The sequence below is a fragment of the Nicotiana tomentosiformis genome, chromosome 3, assembly GCF_000390325.3.
Source record: "Nicotiana tomentosiformis chromosome 3, ASM39032v3, whole genome shotgun sequence".
Classification (NCBI taxonomy): Eukaryota; Viridiplantae; Streptophyta; class Magnoliopsida; order Solanales; family Solanaceae; genus Nicotiana; species Nicotiana tomentosiformis.
This window is the reverse complement of record NC_090814.1, coordinates 73,141,796-73,164,120: the sequence shown is the minus strand read 5'-3', so window position 1 is coordinate 73,164,120 and position 22,325 is coordinate 73,141,796.

The following is a 22,325-nucleotide window of genomic DNA, read 5'->3' as shown; positions in this document are numbered from 1 at the left end:
AGATTCCTCAAAAGTCAAAGAAACTCATATAAGTATTCACCTGTCGCCATCAGAGAAAGAAGAATACACTCGTTTCCTGAAAGAATATAAAGACATTTTCGCATGGTCTTATGATGATATAACTGGTTTGAGCACGTCAATAGTGGCTCATAAACTACCCACCAACCCAATGTATCTGCCAGTAAAGCAGAAGCTCAGAAATTTCAAGCCAAATATGAGTTTGAAAATCAAAGAAGAAGTCACCAAGCAGATCAAAGATGAGGTTCTCAGAGTGGTTGAATATCCAACTTGATTGGCTAACATTGTGCCAGTTCCGAAGAAGGATGGGAAAGTCAGAGTATGTGTCAATTATCGGGACCTAAATAGAGCAAGTCTCAAAGATGATTTCCCGTTACCCAACATACACATGCTGATCGACAACTGCGCCAAGAATGAACTCTAATCCTTTGTGAATTGCTTCGCGGGATATCATCAGATCTGGATGGATTAAGAGGATGCTGAAAATACAACTTTTATTACACCGTGGGGGGTGTGCTGCTATAAAATGATGTCGTTTGGTCTAAAAAATGTTGGGGCCACTTATATGAGGGCCATGACAACTATTTTCCATGACATGATACACAAGGAGATAGAGGTATATGTGGATGACATCATCATCAAATCCCAGAAGAGTACATATCACATAGCAAACTTGAGGAAATTCTTTGATCAGCTTCGAAGGTACAATTTGAAATTGAATCCCGCAAAATGTGCCTTCAGGGTCCCCGCGGGAAAGTTGTTAGGATTCATCGTCAGCCGCCGAGGAATTGAGCTAGACCCATCAAAGGTCAAGGCTATCCAGGATTTTCCACCTCCAAAGAACAAGAAGACGTGATGAGCTTCTTGGGACGTCTTAATTACATCAGCCGCTTCATAGTACAATCAACCGTGATCTGTGACCCAATTTTCAAAATGTTAAAGAAGGATGCCTCAACCAGTTGGACTGAAGACTGCCAGAAAGCTTTTGACAGAATCAAAGAATATTTGTCCACACCGCCAGTCCTGGTCCCGCCAGAACCTGGTAGACCACTGCTACTTTATCTCTCTATATTAGATGGGGCTTTCGGTAGTGTCTTGGGACAACACGATGATACGGGAAGGAAAAAACAGGCCATATACTATCTGAGTAAGAAGTTCACACCCTACGAAGCACGGTATTCTGGAACGCACCTGCTGTGCTTTGACCTGGATAGCCGAGAAACTGAGGCACTACTTCTGTGCCAATACCACATTTCTCATATCAAGGATGGATCCTCTGAAGTACATCTTCCAGAAACCCATGCCTACAGGGAAGCTGGCAAAATGGCAGATATTGTTGAGTGAATTCAACATCGTCTATGTGACTCAGAAGGCAGTTAAGGGACAAGCATTAGCGGATCATCTTGCGAAAAATACTGTAGGAGGAGAATACGAATACCTAAAAAAGTATTTTCCTGATGAAGAAGTATCATTTGTAGGAGAAGATATCGCCGAAGCCTACGACGGATGGAGAATACTTTTTGATGGAGCCGCAAACTTCAAAGGAGTGGGTATTGGAGCTGTTTTGGTGTCAGAAACAGGTCAACATTATCCGGTATCCGCAAAACTCAGATTTCCATGCACTAATAATATGACAGAATATGAGGCTTGCATATTGGGCTCAATTTGGCCATTGACATGAATATCCGGGAATTACTGGTAATTGGTGATTCAGATCTTCTCGTACATCAGGTGGAGGGAGAATGGGCTACAAAGAATACCAAGATATTACCATATCTATATCATGTGCAAGAGATGATAAAGAGGTTCACGAAGATAGAGTTTAGACATGTCTCGAGAATCCAAAATGAGTTCGCAGACGCATTGGCCACTTTGTCCTCCATGATACAGCATCCGGACAAGAATTTCATCGACCCCATTCCGGTAAGGATTCGTAATCAGCCAGCTTACTGCTCTCATGTTGAAGAAGAAGCAGACGGGAATCCATGGTTCCATGATATCAAGGAGTACTTGGCAAAAGGAGAGTACCTAGAGCATGCAAATCATTCTCAAAAACGCACGCTATGAAGATTGTCCAACCATTTCTTCCAAAGTGGAGGAATTCTGTACAGAAGGACTACAGACATAGGATTATTATGGTGTGTTAATGCCAAGGAAGCTTCCAAACTGCTCGTAGAGATACACTCTGGAACTTGCTGACCACACATGAATGATTTTGTTTTAGCCAAAAAGATACTGAGGGCAGGTTATTTTTGGATGACTGTGGAAACATACTGCATCAGGTATGTCCAGAAATGTCATCGGTGCCAAATACACGCAGATATAATATGGGTGCCACCAAATGAACTCAATGCAACGAGTGCACCTTGGCCTTTTGCCGCTTAGGGAATGGACGTTATTTGACCAATCCAGCATGCCGCTTCAAACAGGCACTGGTTCATTTTAGTGGCCATAGACTACTTCACAAAATGGGTCGAAGATGCATCCTACAAAGCTGTAACCAAGAAAGTCGTCACAGATTTTGTCAGAGATCATATTGTTTGCCGATTCGGGTTCTAGAGTCCATCATCACCGACAACGCCGCCAATCTCAACAGTGACTTAATGAAAGCTATGTGCGAGACCTTCAAAATCAAGCACAAGAACTCCACAGCATACAGGCCTCAAATGAATGGAGTCGTAGAGGCTGCAAGCAAGAATATCAAGAAAATACTGAGGAAAATGGTAGACAACCACAAGCAATGGCCTCAAATGAATGGAGTCGTAGAGGCCGCAAACAAGAATATCAAGAAAATACTGAGGAAAATGGTAGACAACCACAAGCAATGGCACGAGAAGTTACCATTTGCCTTATTGGGGTACCGTACCACAGTCCGCACATCAACCTGGACAACTCCCTATTTGCTGGTCTACGGTACCGAAGCTGTCATTCCTGCCGAGGTTGAAATTCCTTCTCTAAGAATTATACAAGAAGCTGAACTCAGTGATGCATAATGGATAAGAAGCTGCTATGAACAATTAGCTCTCATTGACAAGAAAAGAATGAATGCAGTGTGTCATGGTCAACTCTATCAGAATAGGATGTCCAGAGCTTTCAACAAAAGGGTCAAACCTAGACAGTTCGCACCGAGGTAGTTAGTACTGAAGCGGATCTTCCAGCATCAAGATGAAGCCAAAGGAAAATTTTTGTCCAATTGGCAAGGGCCCTACATAGTTCACCGAGTACTAACAGGAGGAGCACTCATACTCGCAGAAATGGACGGAGAGGTTTGGCCAAAGCCTATCAATTCAGACACAATCAAAAGATATTATGTTTAGAATGTTCGCATTTCTTCATCTGATGTAACTGAACTACGCTACCTGATTCCAATTTAAGAGGGGATACGTAGGCAGCCCTGTGGTTCGGTCACAATTCGATAAAATTTTCATATTCCCCACAACCAGAAACTGGGGCAGAATTTTGAGGAGGATCCTCAAAATTCCGGAGCAAGTCCAGCCAACGTCATCATATGCAGAACGGTCAGAGAATCGCCTAAGTAAACTGGGGCCAAATTTTAAGGGGGGCCCTCAAAATTAAGGAAGTTGGAATGTCTCTAAAGTGATACAGTCATCGGTTCATCTAATTTATCCTATATTGCATACTAATGTATTTTAAATAACTACATTCATCATATGCACGCACATTTTCGAAAACTTTATTTTTTATGAAATAACCAGATATTACCCGTGGTAACTCAAGCAAGTCTTCGATACAGAGCAAAGCAAAGCAGGCAGGCAGAGGCGCGAACCAACCTTCCCCCGTAAAACTCACGATTATCCTTTGGATGTAGGAACAAGAAATATTCTCAAATTCGGGCACACCTCTGAATCACTGTCTTCATAACGACAAAGTTGCCAAGCGCAAACACATTTCTAGCTAAGAAATACTCGGCTACTACTTATTATCTGTTCAATGCATGAGACTAAGCATTGTCTCCATCTTGCATGAGGCTAATTGAATAAGGCTAAGCACTGCCTTCCCCTGCATAGGGACTAAGCACTGTCTCCAATATTTGCATGAGGCTAAGCCTTGCCTTCCATTGCATGAGACTAAGCATTGTCTCCAATCTTTGTATGAGGCTAAGCCATGCCTCCTCAATTGCATAAGGCTAAGCACTGCCTTTCATTGCATGATGCTAAGCCCTGCCTCCTTAATTGCATAAGGCTAAGCACTGCCTCCCATTGCATGAGACTAAGCACTGTCTCCAATCTTTGCATGAGGCTAAGCCCTGCCTCCTTAATTGCATAAGGCTAAGCAGTGCCTTTCCTTTGCACGAGACTAAGCATTGTCTCCATTCCTGCATGAGACTAAACATTGTCTCTCCTTGCATAACCACAAATGCTATGTTATTCGAAACCTTGCACTATTCTCTACCTCGGAGCTAAGCTCTGGCCCCGATCTTACAAGAGACCAAGCTCTGTCTTGTTTTGCATCATGTCTTTGCATCTCATGGGCTGAAATATCGCCATTCTATCCAAAGGCATCATAGTCCGAAGGCATCATCCTCATAGCCAGAAGACACCATGCCATGGCCTGAGGATCTCTCAATATTGCACATAATTATTCAAAGTTGTCATAGTTCAGAGACACCATCCTCATGGCCCGAGAACATCATTTCATGGCCTGCGAATCCCCTATCTCACGATTCATGGCCCGGGACATCATGGTCTTAGGACACCATCCCCATCATCCAAATACAGCTTTCATGGTCCAAAGGAAATTTGCATCATGTTTAAATTCTCGCAATAATCCATATATACTTGCATGCATTGTGTTTTAAGTTTTGCAGGTAATCCAGGAAGTAACCGTTCTCCTAACGGGAGCAATCTTCGCTCCGGTTTCCGTTTAACGTTCATATCTTGCAATTATTTCAAACGTAACCAACCACTGTCTATTACTCTTTCCCATCTGATAACCGTTCAAATATCCATATCAACCCCCCCCCCCCCCCCCAGATACATCCATTTACAATCCTAATATCATCTTATCCAGAAAAGCTTGTCCGTTCCTACAATAACTCTATTGGTTTATTCCACCGTTGGATCCAGAACTACACATGGCCTGATTCCTGTAAAACCAGGGATAATTAGGCAACTCAGAAACCAGGGTTCGGCCTATACTTTTAAAAATCACCCCATTCGGTCAAAATCGGTAATTATTTCTTTACCCAACAAATCTTTCATCATTCCCGGGTAAAGAAGGGCAATTGTTGATACCTAATTTTTCCCTCATATTTTATACACACACACACACACACACACACACACACACACACACACACACACACACACACCCCCTCCCCCCAAGGGATCACCAAACTAATACAGTTAAAACATCATGGCACGACCTTTGGACTAGGATATCAATACACCTGGCACGAGTATCAGAATTGGTCACCACCATGGCGTGGTCCTTATTACCCTCTCGAGCAGTCGATACCACATTTGAGCTAATCCTTCCATCAGGCTGATATGATGTGGGGATCCGAAGAAGATGAAGCGCTAGCTGGTTTAAGGAATCTATTCTTGTAAGATGAAGACATGGACTGCAGTGTAATAGTTGAGGAGAAGGAGGAAGAAGGCCTCGTCATCCAGATCGTGGAGAAGGGAGTTGTTCTCAAGAACTAGACTGCTGCACCATCAAGGGCCCGTCGAGTTCCTAGGTAGCCTGGCAATTAGCATCATTTATTTTAAAAGCAATTTTTATGAGCATTTAAGACATTTTCAATATTTTGTTTTAAGCATGTTTTGTTTTGAAATAATTGCTCGGGTCATCGAGTCGTACTTGTTTGACGTTTTCAAGATTTCTCTAGTGCATTGTTGTTTTTAGTTTTTATTATTATTCTTTACATTTTTCTCTACAGCATTATTATTACCTATCCTGATGAACTTACGACTGTGACATGTAATGAGACAACGCAACATAAGGATAGTGACTCGAAAGAAATAGAAGAAGAGGATATAATACCTGAGAAAATTGTTAGAGAATTTGAAGATTTTGAGAACAAGCTTAAGTCCAACCTGGACGAAACTGAGATAGTCAACTTGGGAGATTCCGAAATAGTCAAAGAAACTCGCATAAGTATTCACCTATCTCCATCAGAGAAAGAAGAATACACCCGTTTCCTGAAAGAATATGAAGACATTTTCGCATGGTCTTATGATGATATGACTGGTTTGAGCACGTCAATAGTGGCTCATAAACTACCCACCAACCCAATATATCTGCCAGTAAAGCAGAAGCTCAGAAAGTTCAAGCCAGATATGAGTTTGAAAATCAAAGAAGAAGTCACCAAGTAGATTAAAGATGAGGTTCTCAGAGTGGTTGAATATCCAACTTGGTTGGGTAACATTGTGCCAATTCTGAAGAAGGATGGGAAAGTCATGGTATGCGTCAATTATCGGGACCTAAACAGAGCAAGTCCCAAAGATGATTTCCCGTTACCCAACATACACATACTGATCGACAACTGCGCTAAGAATGAACTGCAATCCTTGGTGAATTGCTTCGTGGGATATCATCAGATCTGGATGGATGAAGAAGATGCTGAAAAGACAGCTTTTATTACACCGTGGGGGGTGTGCTGCTATAAACTAATGTCGTTTGGTCTGAAAAATGTTGGGGCCACTTATATAAGGGCCATGACAACTATTTTCCACGACATGATACACAAGGAGATAGAGGTATATGTGGATGACGTCATCATCAATCCAAGAAGAGTACAGATCACATAGCAGACTTGAGGAAATTCTTTGATCGGCTTCGAAGGTACAATTTGAAATTGAATCCCGCAAAATGTGCCTTCGGGGTCCCGCGGGAAAGTTGTTTGGATTCATCGTCAGCCGCCGAGGAATTGAGCTAGACCCATCAAAGGTCAAGGCTATCCAGGATTTGCCACCTCCAAAGAACAAGAAAGACGTGATGAGCTTCTTGGGATGTCTTAATTACATCAGCCTCTTCATAGCACAATCAACCGTGATCTGTGCGCCAATTTTCAAAATGTTAAAGAAGGATGCCGCACCCAGTTGGACTGAAGACTGCCAGAAAGCTTTTGACAGAATCAAAGAATATTTGTCCACACCACCAGTCCTGGTCCCGCCAAAACCTGGTAGACCACTGCTACTTTATCTCTCCGTATTAGATGGGGCTTTCGGTAGTGTCTTGGGACAACACGATGACACGGGAATGAAAGAACAGGTCATATACTATCTGAGTAAGAAGTTCATACCCTACGAAGCATGGTATTCTGGAACGCACCTGCTGTGCTTTGACCTGGATAGCCCAGAAACTAAGGCACTACTTCTGTGCCAATACCCTATTTCTCATATCAAGGATGGATCCTCTGAAGTACATCTTCCAGAAACCTATGCCTACAGGAAAGCTGGCAAAATGGCAGATATTGTTGAGTAAATTAAACATCGTCTATGAGACTCAGAAGGCGGTTAAGGGACAAGCATTAGCAGATCATCTTACGGAAAATACTGTAGGAGGAGAATATGAATAACTAAAAAAGTATTTTCCTGATGAAGAAGTATCATTTGCAGGAGAAGATATCGCCGAAGCCTACGACGGATGGAGAATGTTTTTCGATGGAGCCGCAAACTTCAAAAGAATGGGTATTGGAGCTGTTTTGGTGTCAGAAACAGGTCAACATTATCCGGTATCCGCGAAACTCAGATTTCCATGCACCAATAATATGACAGAATATGAGGCTTGCATATTGGGGCTCAATTTGGCTGTTGACATGAATATCTGGGAATTACTGGTAATTGGTGATTCAGATCTTCTGATACATCAGGTGCAGGGAGAATGGGCTACAAATAATACCAAGATATTACCATATCTATATCATGTGCAAGAGATGATAAAGAGGTTCACGAAGATAGAGTTTAGACATGTCCCGAGAATCCAGAATGAGTTCGCAGATGCATTGGCCACTTTGTCCTCCATGATACAGCATCCGGACAAGAATTTCATCGACCCCATTCTGGTAAGGATTCGTAATCAGCCAGCTTACTGCTCTCATGTTGAAAAAGAAGCAGACGGGAATCCATGGTTCCATGATATCAAGGAGTACTTGGAAAAGGAGAGTACCTGGAGCATGCAAATCATTCTCAAAAATGCACGCTCCGAAGATTGTCCAACCATTTCTTCCAAATTGGAGGAATTCTGTACAGAAGGACTCCAGACATAGGATTATTACGGTGTGTTGATGCCAAGGAAGCTTCCAAACTGCTCGAAGAGATACACTCTGGAACTTGCGGACCACACATGAATGATTTCGTTTTAGCCAAAAAGATACTGAGGGCAGGTTATTTTTGGATGACTTTGGAAACATACTGCATCAGGTATGTCCAAAAATGTCATTAGTGCCAAATACACGCAGATATGATACGGGTGCCACCAAATAAACTCAATGCAACGAGTGCACCTTGGCCTTTTGCCGCTTGGGGAATGGACGTCATTGGACCAACCGAGCCCGCCACTTCAAACTGGCAAGGGTTCATTTTAGTGGCCATAGACTACTTCACAAAATGGGTCGAAGATGCATCCTACAAAGCTGTAACCAAGAAAGTCGTCACAAATTTTGTCAGAGATCGTATTGTTTGCCGATTCGGGGTTCCAGAGTCCATCATCACCGACAACACCGCCAATCTCAACAGTGACTTAATGAAAGCTATGTGCGAGACCTTCAAAATCAAGCACAAGAACTCCACAGCATACAGGCCTCAAATGAATGAAGCCGTGGAGGCCACAAACAAGAATATCAAGAAAATACTGAGGAAGATGGTAGACAACCACAAGCAATGGCACGATAAGTTACCATTTGCCTTATTAGGGTACCGTACCACAGTCCGCACATCAACCGGGGCAACTCCCTATTTGCTGGTCTACGGTACCGAAGTTGTCATTCCTGCCGAGGTTGAAATTCCTTCTCTAAGAATTATACAAGAAGCTGAACTCGGTGATGCAGAATGGATAAGAAGCCGCTATGAACAATTAGCTCTCATTGACGGGAAAAGAATGAATGCAGTGTGTCATGGTCAACTCTAATCAGAATAGGATGTCCAGAGCTTTCAACAAAAGGGTCAAACCTAGACAATTCGCACCGGGGTAGTTGGTACTGAAGCAGATCTTCCGGCATCAAGATGAAGCCAAAGGAAAATGTTCGCCCAATTGGCAAGGGCCCTACAGAGTTCACCGAGTACTAGCAGGAGGAGCACTCATACTCACAGAAATGGACGGAGAGGTTTGGCCAAAGCCTATCAATTCAGACACAATCAAAAGATATTATGTTTAGAATGTTCGCATTTCTTCATATGATGTAATTGAACTACGCTACCTGATTCCAATTTAAGAGGGGATACATAGGCATCCCTGTGGGTTCGGTCACAATTCGATAAAATTTTCATTTTCCCCACAACCAGAAACAGGGGCAGAATTTTGAGGAGGATCCTTAAAATTCCGGAGCGAGTCTAGCCAAAATCATCATATGCAGAACGGTCAAAGAATCGCCTAAGTAAACTGGGGCAGAATTTTGAGGAGGACTCTCAAAATTCTAAGGAAGTCGCAATGTCTCTAAAGTGTCACAATCATCGGTTCATCTAATTTATCCGATATTGCATACTAATGTATTTTAAATAACTACACTCATCATATGCACGCACATTTTCGAAAACTTTATTTTTTATGAAACAACCAGATGCTACCCGTGGTAACTCTAGCAAGACTTCGATACAGAGCAAAGCAAAGCAAGCAGGCAGAGGCGCGAACCAACCTTCCCCCGTAAAACTCACAATTATCCTTTGGATGTAGGAACAAGAAATATTCTCAAATTCGGGCACACCTCAGAATCACTGTCTTCATAACGACAAAGTTGCCAAGCACAAACACATTTCTAGCTAAGAAATACTCTGCTACTACTTATTATCTGTTCATTGCATGAGACTAAGCATTGTCTCCATCTTGCATGAGGCTAATTGCATAAGGCTAAGCACTGCCTTCCCCTGCATAGGGACTAACCACTGTCTCTAATCTTTGCATGAGGCTAAGCCTTGCCTTCCATTGCATGAGACTAAGCATTGTCTCCAATCTTTGCATGAGGCTAAGCCATGCCTCCTCAATTGCATAAGGCTAAGCACTGCCTTTCATTGCATGAGGCTAAGCCCTGCCTCTTTAATTGCATAAGGCTAAGCACTGCCCTCCATTGCATAAGACTAAACACTGTCTCCAATCTTTTCATGAGACTAAGCCATGCCTCCACAATTGCATAAGGCTAAGCACTGCCTTTCATGACATGAGGCTAAGCCCTGCCTCCTTAATTGCATAAGGCTAAGCACTGCCTTCCATTGCATGAGACTAAGCTCTGTCTCCAATCTTTGCATGAGGCTAAGCCCTGCCTCCTTAATTGCATAAGGCTAAGCACTGCCTTCCCTTTGCACGAGACTAAGCATTGTCTCCATTCCTGCATGAGACTAAACATTGTCTCTCCTTGCATAACCACAAATGATATGCTATTCGAAACCTTGCACTATTCTCTACCTCGGGGCTAAGCTTTGCCCCCGATCTTACACGAGACCAAGCTCTATCTTGTTTTTCATCATGTTTTTGCATCTCATGGGCTGAAATATCGCCATTCTGTCCAAAGGCGTCATAGTCCGAAGGCATCATCCTCATAGCTGGAAGACACCATATCATGGCCTGAGGATCTCTCAATATTGCACATCATTATTCAAAGGCGTCATAGTTCAGAGGCACCATCCTCATGGCCCGAGAACATCATTTCATGGCATGCGAATCCCCTATCTCACGATTCGTGGCCCGGGACATCATGGTCTGAGGACACCATCCCCATCGTCCAAAGACAGCTTTCATGGTCCAAAGGGAATTTGCATCATGTTTAACTTCTCGCAATAATCCATATATACTTACATGCATTGTGTTTTAAGTTTTGCAGGTAATCCAGGAAGTAACCGTTCTCCTAACGAGAGCAATCTTCGCTCCGGTTTCCGTTCAACGTTCATATCTTGCAATTATTTCAAACATAACCAACCACCGTCTGTTACTCGTTCCCATCTGATAACCGTTCAAATATCCATATCCACACCACCGCACCCCCCACCCCCACAGATACATCCATTTACAATCCTGATATCATCTTATCTAGAAAAGCTTGTCCGTTCCTATAATAACTCTATTGGTTTATTCCACCGTTGGATCCAGAACTACACATGGCCTGATTCCTGTAAAACCAGGGATATGTAAGCAACTCAGAAACTAGGGTTCGGCCTATATTTTTTAAAATTACCCCATTCGGTCAAAATTGGTCATCATTTATTTACCCGACAAATCTTTCATCATTCTCGGGTAAAGAGGGGCAGCTGTTGATACCCAATTTTTTCCTCATATTATATATATAATGATGATGCATATGCACTATTTTGAAAGTATATATATATATATATATATATATATATATATATATATATATATATACACACTTTCAAAATAGTGCATATGCATCATCATTAGTTTATAAGCATATACAGGTATTTTTCATAATTTTTAAAAACTTTAAACCAATTTATTTTTGTATTTTAATTGTATACATATCCAGTAATTATCCTTCAAATTATTTTTTATGACTATTTAATCATCTAAATTTATCATTTATACCAATATGAGGTTTTAAATATTTTCAGTACATTCCTTATAATTACATTTGCATTTTTAAGGCTAAATTACACATTTTGCAATAATAGCCCACATGCATGTATAATTATACTATTTATGCAAAAGATAACCTTTTATATTTTTATAATGTTAAGTTATTATTTTTAATCTTTTAGTACACAAATAATATTTTTTTATTTATTAATTACTTTTATAAATTATTGTTTTGCTAAAATGTTGGGTATTTAAAAACTAGCCTCACCCTAAACCTATTTTCGGACCAAACCACTTTTAAATTATGGTCGTTGATCTCTGAGATCAACGGCCCACATTACACCCTCCCCTTTAACTATCCAAACCCCCAACCCTAATCTCACTCCCCCTCATTTGTCGCCTCTGCATCCCCTTACCTCCCTTCTCCCTCCTAAGAACCCTAGCGCCGCCTCCCCTAAAATCTCTCCTAATCCCACCAGACGTGGGATTATACGGCCATTTCGTACCATACTCGATCCGCTTCTGGTACTGGCTACTCTCTTATAGTGCTTTCCTAAATATGGCAAGCAAATCTCCTCAAAATTGAACCAAAATCGGTTCAAATCCCTATTTTTTGAATGTTATTCCATCTATGTTCATCCTATGCTAGTGTGAGTTCGAACATTTGTTTATATTCTATTGATTCTTACTTACCCTAAAAATTAGGGTTTCAGATCTCTTTAGATCGAACCAAAATTGGTTCGAATCTTTGATTTTAAGCGATGTTTCTGTCTATATTCATCTTATTCTGTGCAACGTTTGATTTTTTTTTATTTTTAGATTCTGATGATTTTTTTGTACTTTCCCTAAAATTAGGGTTTTCAAATTTCTCTCTTTTCCTTACTGATTTTGATTGCATGTGATGTTCTTTCCTTTCTAGTGTTTGATTGACACTTTTCCTTATTTACCTCTTCAATCTCTGTCACTATATAAACCCCTCCCCATTCCCCTTTAGAAGGAGACTCTTTTGGAATCACTATAATCTCACTAAAATTTAAAGCTTTATTCTTTTATTTCTTCATTATCACGTTCTATACTTTGGTTCTTGGCCGGTTGAAAGCCAAGGCCACTAAATTCTGGGCTCTTGCTTCTCATAGATGTTCAGAACACTGTGGACTAGTTAATTGTGTTCAAAACATGAATGTTCACATCTATTCTATGGCACAAGTCTATTCTGAATTTATGTGGTTATATCTTGCTTATATAGCATGTTTTAATCTTGTCAATCACGACTAGTTCTCTATCAATATGTCCCTTTTAGCATGTTTTTGCTCCCCTGATTCACCAGTAGTTGTAGTAATCTGTTTCCCATCATGTCTAAATGTAGTTCTGCCACCAAATTAGTATGACTATTTCATAACACTAGGACTTATACTTAGTATAATTTGAACCTTTTCTTTTATACTATGAGTTGTGTATGATACTTTTCATTAGTCCTGCAAACATGTTCTTCCCTTGACTTTGCTAATGTAGGATTTTTTATGCACTAAGTGTTGAACCTGTTTTTTTCTAAATCTTTGCTAAGATTGTTCTTAAACTATATAACTTGTCCAAATATCTGCTATATATGCAACTTGACTATGTCTGTATCCCTTAGTTTTGTCTTTAAACCTTGGTTTACTTCACTTACTGCCTGGTCTCTTTTGAGTTCTTATTCTTAGCCGGCTGAAAGCCAAGGCTACTTAGGTTTTATCATTTGACCTCCCTAGTGTGATCATTGCTCGGGGTCCAATTGAGACCCCTTGTGAAGTCTGACACACTAGGATTTGGTCCTTAGTCTTTCTCTGGATTTTCCCTATCAACCTCCCTAGTGTGAGCACTGCCCTGGGTCCTTGAAGCCCTTGGGAACTCTGACACACTAGGGTCATGGTTCTAATTGCTCAACTCTGTTTTCACCTACTGGCTGAATCAATTGGTTTTTGGCTGCCTTATGTAAAGGAAGATATGACTTCTGGACTGTTGTGAACTATATGGACTTGAGAATGAAGGTCTGGCCTGGCTGGGTATATCTTTGGTCTGTTGTAGGCTCACTATAGTTATTTTACTCTGTAATTTATGCCATTCATTGGGTCTGTAGTAATGTTGTAATAATAATTAGGGTATTAGTAAAATTGGGAAAAGGGGGTTTATCTTAATACTTGCATTGAAACGGGTAGAAATCCTGCCTATAGGTATTTTACTTTGCTCAAATATGTTCTGCTATTGTGTGTATTAGATAACCTGCCTATATGTATTTAATTTGTTTGATATTCTTTGCTTCCACATGCTAGAAACCATGCCTATAGGAAATTAAATGACTAATGTCTCAATGTGCATTACAGCATACTCATTAGGCGCTATAGGATTCTGTTAATTTACATGCTACCTAATCTGCCATTTAAAACTCTTGCCTATAGATCTTAATTATTGATTATAGAAATCATGCCTATATGATCTAAAATCAATCTTAATTATTGATTTTCTTGCTCGTTTCATTTAAGTGTTAATATTGAACTTTCAACATTTTGTCATTGTCACTATTAGAAAGCATGCCTATAGGATCCAACTAAGCAATTCTGAATATTCTCCTGCAATTATCATTGCTAATTACTCTATAAATCACCTAGATATCATGCCTATAAGTTTAACCTCTTATAACCTATAATCAGTAGGCAACTGCGTAGTCACTTAGAAGTCGTTCTAAAATGGCATCTTTCTCTGAAACTGCTTGCACGCTTGAATCCCAAGGTCACATAGAAACTATGTCTATAGGGCTTAATGTCTTTAACTTTTCTCAATTCTGAAACTGTCAAACGCCTAATTTGTTTGCGTGCATTTGTTGTCTAAGTGTGGAGGCTAACTTGAGCCCTTAATTGCCTTCACATGAGGTCCAACTTATTTTGTATGTCGCCTAGTTTTATCATTTTGAGCAACCTAAGTCAAGTCTAGAACCACCCAAGATAGAGGTCCAAATGCCTCCTCGACTATAGGTATGGGACGGGTAGTGCACGCATAAGGTACGATTTAGAATCAACTAGTGCGCTTTAGGTAAAAACTTAAATAAAGTAATCGAGTAGCAGGAGATGATAGTCTGTGCCCGCTGAATAATACGAGTAACACCCCATCTAGAGAAAGTTACGAAGTATTATTTATGTTGCTCGGGGTAATCCTTTAGGCTAAAAAACTTAGGACCTCCCCCCTCCCCTATCTTGTCTTTAAACCAATTATCTGTGTTTACTCAAGGACCTTCTAATAATGATTTTTTTACTTCTTGTTTTTCTCTTTGACTATTTGACTAATTCATATAATTCGAGTTCGATCGGGACCCACAGTTGTGGACCTCGAGGAATGCCTAACACTTTCTCCTCGAGGTAATTTGAGCCCTTACCCGATCTTTGGTGACACAAAATGGTTAAACCAGAGTTACTTGCAAATAAGTGCCCTAACGCACCTCAAACCCGTTAGGTGGTGACTCTATCTTTTAACACTTTTCCTTTAAAAGAGTAGTCACGTGTCAAAGCCCGATTCTGCCGTGAAAGAAGGGGCACGACAATTGCACATATAAACCAAGTACGTACTCGTCACCTTGCGTACATGTCTTTCAATCACACAATTTTTACATAAGACTCAATGTCTAAGGGGTAATTCCCCCACTCAAGGTTAGGCAAGATACTTACCTTTTTTTAAAGTTAGGCCGATATTCCAAAATTGCCTTCTTGCTTGAATTGACCTCCGGACAGCTCAAATCTATCTAAATTAAATGTATAACTTCATTAAAATTCTTCAGAAATAATTCCGGATAATATAACGTCGACTTAAAATTTTACATTAAAAAGTCAACCAAAAGTCAATGTAGGGCCCGCCTGTCGGAACCTGACAGAATTTTCACAAAATACAAACACCCATTCTGATACAAGTCCAACCATACCAATTTTATCAAATTCCGATAACAACTCGGCCTCCAAATCTTAAATTTTCGTTCTTGAAAAGTTTTGCAAAAATCTTGATTTCTTCCATTTAAATATGAAATAAATGATGAATATAACCATGGATTTATGAAATATAATTACTTTAGGATATAGGACACTTACCCAAGTCGAATTCGTGAAGAACTCCTCCAAAATCGCCCAAAAAACGAGCTCCAAAATCTCAATCGAAAATGGCGAAATGACCATTTTTGGTCCTTAAGTTTCTGTCCATTTTCCGCTTCTGCGGACAAGTTTTCGCATCTGCGGAGCCCCACAGTACACTGCCCAGCAGAAGCTCGCATATGCGATGTCGCTTCTACGACAAAACGGTCGCTTCTGCGAAGCCATGCCCAGCTGCCTCATTCTGCTTCTGCGTTCCAATGGTCTCTTCTACGATCACACAGGTGCGCAAAATGCGTCGCACCTACGACCTCTGTCCAGTACCCCTTCCTAGTTGCTTCTGTAAGCTCGACCTTGCTTCTGCGATGTCGCTTCTGCGACCAAGACATCGCAGAAGCGATCACACCTGCTGCTGCCCAGCTTCAGTTAACAGAAATTGCCAGCATCTCCCTTTGTCCGAAACCCAATCTGTTAACCTTTCGAAATCTACCCGAGGCCCTCGGAACCTTAACCAAATATATCAACACGTCCCAAAATACAATACAAACTTAGTCGAGGCCTCAAACCACATCAAACAATGTCAAAATATTGAATCACGCCTCGAATCAAATTATGAGTTTTCAAATCTTCCAACTTCTATAATTTACGCCGAAACGTATCAAATCAATCCAGAATGACTTCAAATTTTGCACACGAGTCATAAATGTCATAGTGGAGTTTTTTCAGTTTTTGGAATCGAAATCCGACCTCGTTATCAACCAATCGACTTACTGTCGAATTTATGAATATTTCAAGAACTTTATTTTCCAACTTTTTGCCGAAATGTGCCGAATTATCCTATGGACTTCCAAATCCAAACCCGAGCATCCGCCTAAGTATGAAATCGCCATACAAAGCTATTGACATCATCAAAATTTCATTCCGGAGTCGTTTGTTCAAAAGTCAAACTCCGGTCAACTCTTTTTTTTAAGCTTCAAAAATAAGAATTGTTCTTTCAATTTAATTCTGAATCTACCAAAAACCAAACTCGACCACACACGTGGGTCATAATACATATTACGAAGTTGTTCAGGACCTTAAGTCGCTGAACGGAACATTAATTCTCAAAATGACAAGTCGGGTCGTTACAGATAGATTAATGGATATTAATCAAAATGAGTGTAGAGGACCCAAATGTTTCCTCTGAAAATCTCTCGAAATATTGCCACAAATCAAGCTCTCTAGGTCCAAGAATGGATAATGAAATCAAACCCTCGAAAATCCCCTTTTCTGCCCAGTCAAACCGCATCTGCGGACAAGGAATCACTTTTGCGATGTCGCACCTTGCGGAAAAATCATCGCAGGTGCGGAAATCACCCAAGTCTAGGCCTTCTGCTTCTGCAGATAAAGCTCCGCATATGCGGGACCACGACCGCACCTGCGACCACTGGCACTTCTGCGCTCCATGCCATCGCAGAAGCGAAGGCGCTTCTGCGGAAAATGTCCCATTTCTACAACTACTGCTGGGCAAGGCCAGCTCCGTCTCCGACTCAAAGCTCGCTTATGGGAGCCCTCACCTGCGGTCCACCCCACCGCAGGTGCGATGAAACCAGAACCAGCCCAGCACCAGCAATCCTCTAAGTCCAAAAATGATCCGATGACAATCCAAATCACACCCGAGGCCCCCGGGACCTCAACCAAATATACCAACCAGCCCTAAAACATCATACAAACTTAGTCAAGCCCTCAAATCACATCAAACAATGCTCAAAACACGAATTGCACATCGATTCAAGCTAATGAACTTTAGAACTTCCAACTTTTACATCTGATGTCGAAATCTATCAAATCAAGTCCGATTGACCTCAAATTTTGCACACAAGTCATAATTGACATTATGGACCTACTCCCACTTCCGGAATCGGAATCTAACCCCGATATCAAAAAGTTCACTCCCGGTCAAACTTTCCAAAAATCATCCAATTTTTCAACTTTCGCCAATTAATGCCGAAATGACCTACGGACCTCCAAATCAACATCCGGACACTCTCCCAAGGCCAAAATCACCCTACGGAGCTATTGGAACCATCGAAACTCCATTCTGAAGTCGTCTTCACACAATTCAAGTTACGCTAAATTTTTAGAACTTAAACTTCCAATTTAGGGACTATGTATCCCATTTCACTTTGAAACCAAAAACAAACCTCCTGGAAAATCACGTAACCACAAAATGAAATGGATGAAGCAATAAATAAGGTTTAGGGGATAATTCTCTCAAAACGACCGGTCGGGTCGTTACAATTACTCCTTAATCTGTTAAGTAATCCAAAGTCTCCCAACTCCTTTTAATCAAATCAATTGTTGTTCTTCTTGCTCCATTATTTTCAAAAATTACTATTGATGTGAATGCCAAAGGTACTAGACTATACAAATTATTCATGGATATTTTTAATTACCAATACACCCACTTCTATTCTTGTGATAATATGTGTGAAATTGGTTTTAAATTTTATTTATTTTTCAATCATATACACACTGTAGAATTTAGTGGGTCTATTTATTATGTATCATATACAGCTGATCATCATGTATGTACATGTATATTCAAATATATTTTTTTATTGTCTAGTTAGTATAGAAATCGACAAGAGTGGGTTGCTCTAGTGGTGAGCACCCTCCACTTCCAACGAAGAGGTTGTGAGTTCGAGTCACTCCAAGAGTAAGGTGGGGAGTTATTGGAGGGAGGCAGCCGAGGGACTATCGGAAACATCCTCTCTACCCCAGGGTAGAGGTAAGGTATGCGTACACACTACCCTCCCCAGACCCCACTAGTGAGATTATACTGGGTTATTGTTGTTGTTGTTAGTATAGAAATTGATCGACTAACTTAAGAGTGCACAATGCACAAGCATTTGATTAAAGCAAAGTTGAATTCGACAATGTAAAGTCTCCAAGGACCTTCAACTTCTATCACTAATACTTGCAAAGTCTCCATACATTTGGTGCAACGAATTCATTAAAGTTGAGACGTTGTAAATACTTTTGAAATTTAGACAAGCTACCTAATTTAGATTATTCAATTTACTATACTTTATTTACTAACCGTTGTATTATTTTTTAATTAAGAAAGCAGGTAAATGCCAATTATTTCAAAAATAGTGGATCAAGAAAAAGAATAAGTGACTTAACTAAAATGATTTGGGAGATTCTGGGTCACCTGACGGACTGAGGGGTAATTTTTAAAAGTTTGTTGATTGTAGGGGTAAATTTGGACGGATAGTATAACCGTAGGGGTAAATTTGGTCGGATAGTTGATCACACCGAACTCTAGTCCTAAAAAGGATAAGCGGTCGCTGCAAATATAATCCAGTCTAAAAGTCCGGAGTCGAATCCCACAAAGAACTAAGGCTTAGCTACAACTGTTCACTATCACTAAGAAGACACCTCGAACAATTCCTAAGTTATAAATATTAAGATTCTTATACCTAATTAACTAACAAATTAAATTAGTAGATTAACAGCTAGGGATATTAAGGATTGGAGACAAGATTAAGGAGGTCTAGAGTTATGATTTCCCCAATTGTCAGAATCCTTCCCGCTATGTCTTCTATAATTTCGCCTAAATATTCTCTACCGATCGTCAGTAATTTGGGTGTTGTAACTCTCTCTCGAGCAACTACTATAATTTACTAAACGTATTCTCTAGAACTACGCTAGCTGGCACTAATTCACTACTCACCACGATCGCACCAAGATTTTATTATCTTTAGTCCCGCCTTTAAACCCTCCACATTGATCTCTCACATATATTAGGAGTGATGTTATTCAACAACTACCTAAATAAGTACCTTCACTCAAGCAATACACACTAAATAGGCACAGTCAATTGATGGTCATTCAATCAACATCAATAAATACGTAGTTGAATAAGTAGAGAAATTCAAAGGCTAAATTATATTAAACGTAATTAAAAGTCATCCTCCAAGAGGTTCCATCAAACCCTAGATGAGAAAGTTTAGCTACTCATAACCTTACTTACAACCATGATAATAATTGAAAGTATTAAAATACAGAGTAAGGAAGAACGGAAGAGAAAACTCTTGTGATTCGTTGCTTCCAAATGTTCTCGTAGCCTTGTCTCTCCAATAATGTCTGACCTCTAAGAAATAGGTTTAAAACCCCTTTTATACATGTTGGGGCGTGTAGGGTCGAAACTACCAAATCCTAGCCGAATTAGGACGAAATCCGCCCTTAGCCGTCTTGCTTGGCGCCTGGCGCCAACCAGGATACTGAAATTTTCCAATATTCTGCCTTTGGCGTTTTGATTGGTGCTTGGCACCAACCTGGGCACCAAACTCATATTCCCTCCACATTCTTTTATTTTTATTTCACTTTGCATGCAAGCTTGCCAAATCACGTCAAATTGACTCCTACACATAAAAATATCATTATTAAGCTCGAGTCACAAATATTTACACCAAAGTTAACAAGATTGAGGTATAATACAAGGCAAAATACATGCGAAAACATGAATTTTTAGCCTACCATCAATAGTATAACAGAGATTAAATATAGACAATATTCGAAAGTAGAGGAGTATATTTGACCCCTTTCCCAAAATTAAACCAAGTAAGAAACAGATAGAGAATATCATTATCTAAAAAGAGCAACAAAAAAAAAATGTTGCGTGAAGCAACAATGAATAAAATATTGGGAAATCACGTGACATTCCAAGGGTAATCTCTTCAGCGGAGTTAATTAGATTTCTGACTGAGGGTAGAAGACAGGTTAATCATCAATGGCATATTGAGATGAAACTCAGTGAATTGGAATTGTTGGGTAAAGCTGAATATAAACATGAGTTTGCCAGAATATTCTTAGACATTAGGTGATAGTGTTGAATGAGGCGATAAAGAAAGGGAAAATAGTAGCTATGTCCATTTAGCTTATTATAAAAATTGACCAAATCATAAACCAATATTAATATTAGCTAAATATAATCAATTTTAGCCAATTAGCTACTTGTAGCCAAAAAAAGGTCAATTTTTTGCATTATTTTAAGTTTTGAGTGGATGTTATTATAATAGATTTGGTACATCTTAAAAAACTTGAATCTCAGTTTTAGAATGATTTGGTAGAGTTTTGAGGTGGTTTGAATTGAAAATTCGAACCGAAGATGAACATGGAAAAAAAGGATATGTGTATCACACTGTATATCACTTATGTATCATATTTGTATCAAATGTGTATCATATGTATATCCATGTATACATGTGTGTGAGATACATGTGTGATACATGTGTCGTACAAGAATTTTTTTAACTCGATTTTAACTATAAATTTTGATACAAAATCAGTCCAAATCACCTCTAATCTTCCTCAAATTTTGTATATTGACTCATTTATATGTTTTTAATGAATCTCAACCATACCTATTGAAAAAGGTATTTTTTGCTTAGATTTTTGAAATCTTATATATATATATATATATATATATATATATATATATTTGGTGTATTTCATCACCTACCTCATCCATGAAATTTTCTTTCCGTCTTGCATCTAATGTTGCTAATCATGCTTAAAAATATGGAAGGAGAACTTTGTGTGTAATTCTTGGAGAGAAAAAACCTTATTCATTTGGGTTTTTAATTTTTATATGTACTTGGCTAGTTTTAGTAAGTCTATGATTAATGGCTAAAGATCGTTAAGTTGAGAGTTGAGACTTATTTGGGACATTTCTGTAAAATTCCCATAAAGGAAAGCAATGAACAATTTTTGAATTTTATCCACTGCCCTCAACGTTCTCCGTGCAAACATTTACACCCCGTGTGACGAAGTTGTTAAAAACTTACTTATTTTAAAAAGAGATTTTGTTTTAAAATGCTTTTCATAAAAGCATTTTTGGAGAACAAAAATTTGTGCTTGGCAATTTATTTGAGAAGTGCTTTTTGCAATATTTTGAAAATAAAATTTTATTTATTCAATCTTTTCAAAAAGTACTTTTGAGTGTCAAATTACGAAAAAGACAGAAAAAGTTTAATTTACAATTAATATTATTTAAAAGAGAGGAATAAAATTAAATATTTATTATAAAAGAATTCACTTATCTTTTTATTTTACTTTATTAAAATATAAAACACAAATTAAAAATATCTATTAAATATTTAATCATATAAATTATAATTATCCAAAACAATAATATCGAGTATCTTGTACTCCATTACTTATTATTTAATGATGATTTAAATATATTAAAATATATTATTTAGTATAAATTAAAAATCTACTCTATAAATTATTATATTTAGAGCCGTCAATATGGCCTTGGCCCGTTGGGTCAGTCCAACCCAGCCCGGTCCTTGATTTAATAAGATTAGGCTAAATTTTTTTAGCCCATTTTAAAATGAGGCCTTTAAGCCCAGCCCAAGTAAGCTTGTGGCCCATGAGACTTAACTTAGGCTGGGCCGACCCGTGGTTTAATAACGTATTTAATTAAAAATATAAAAAATATAA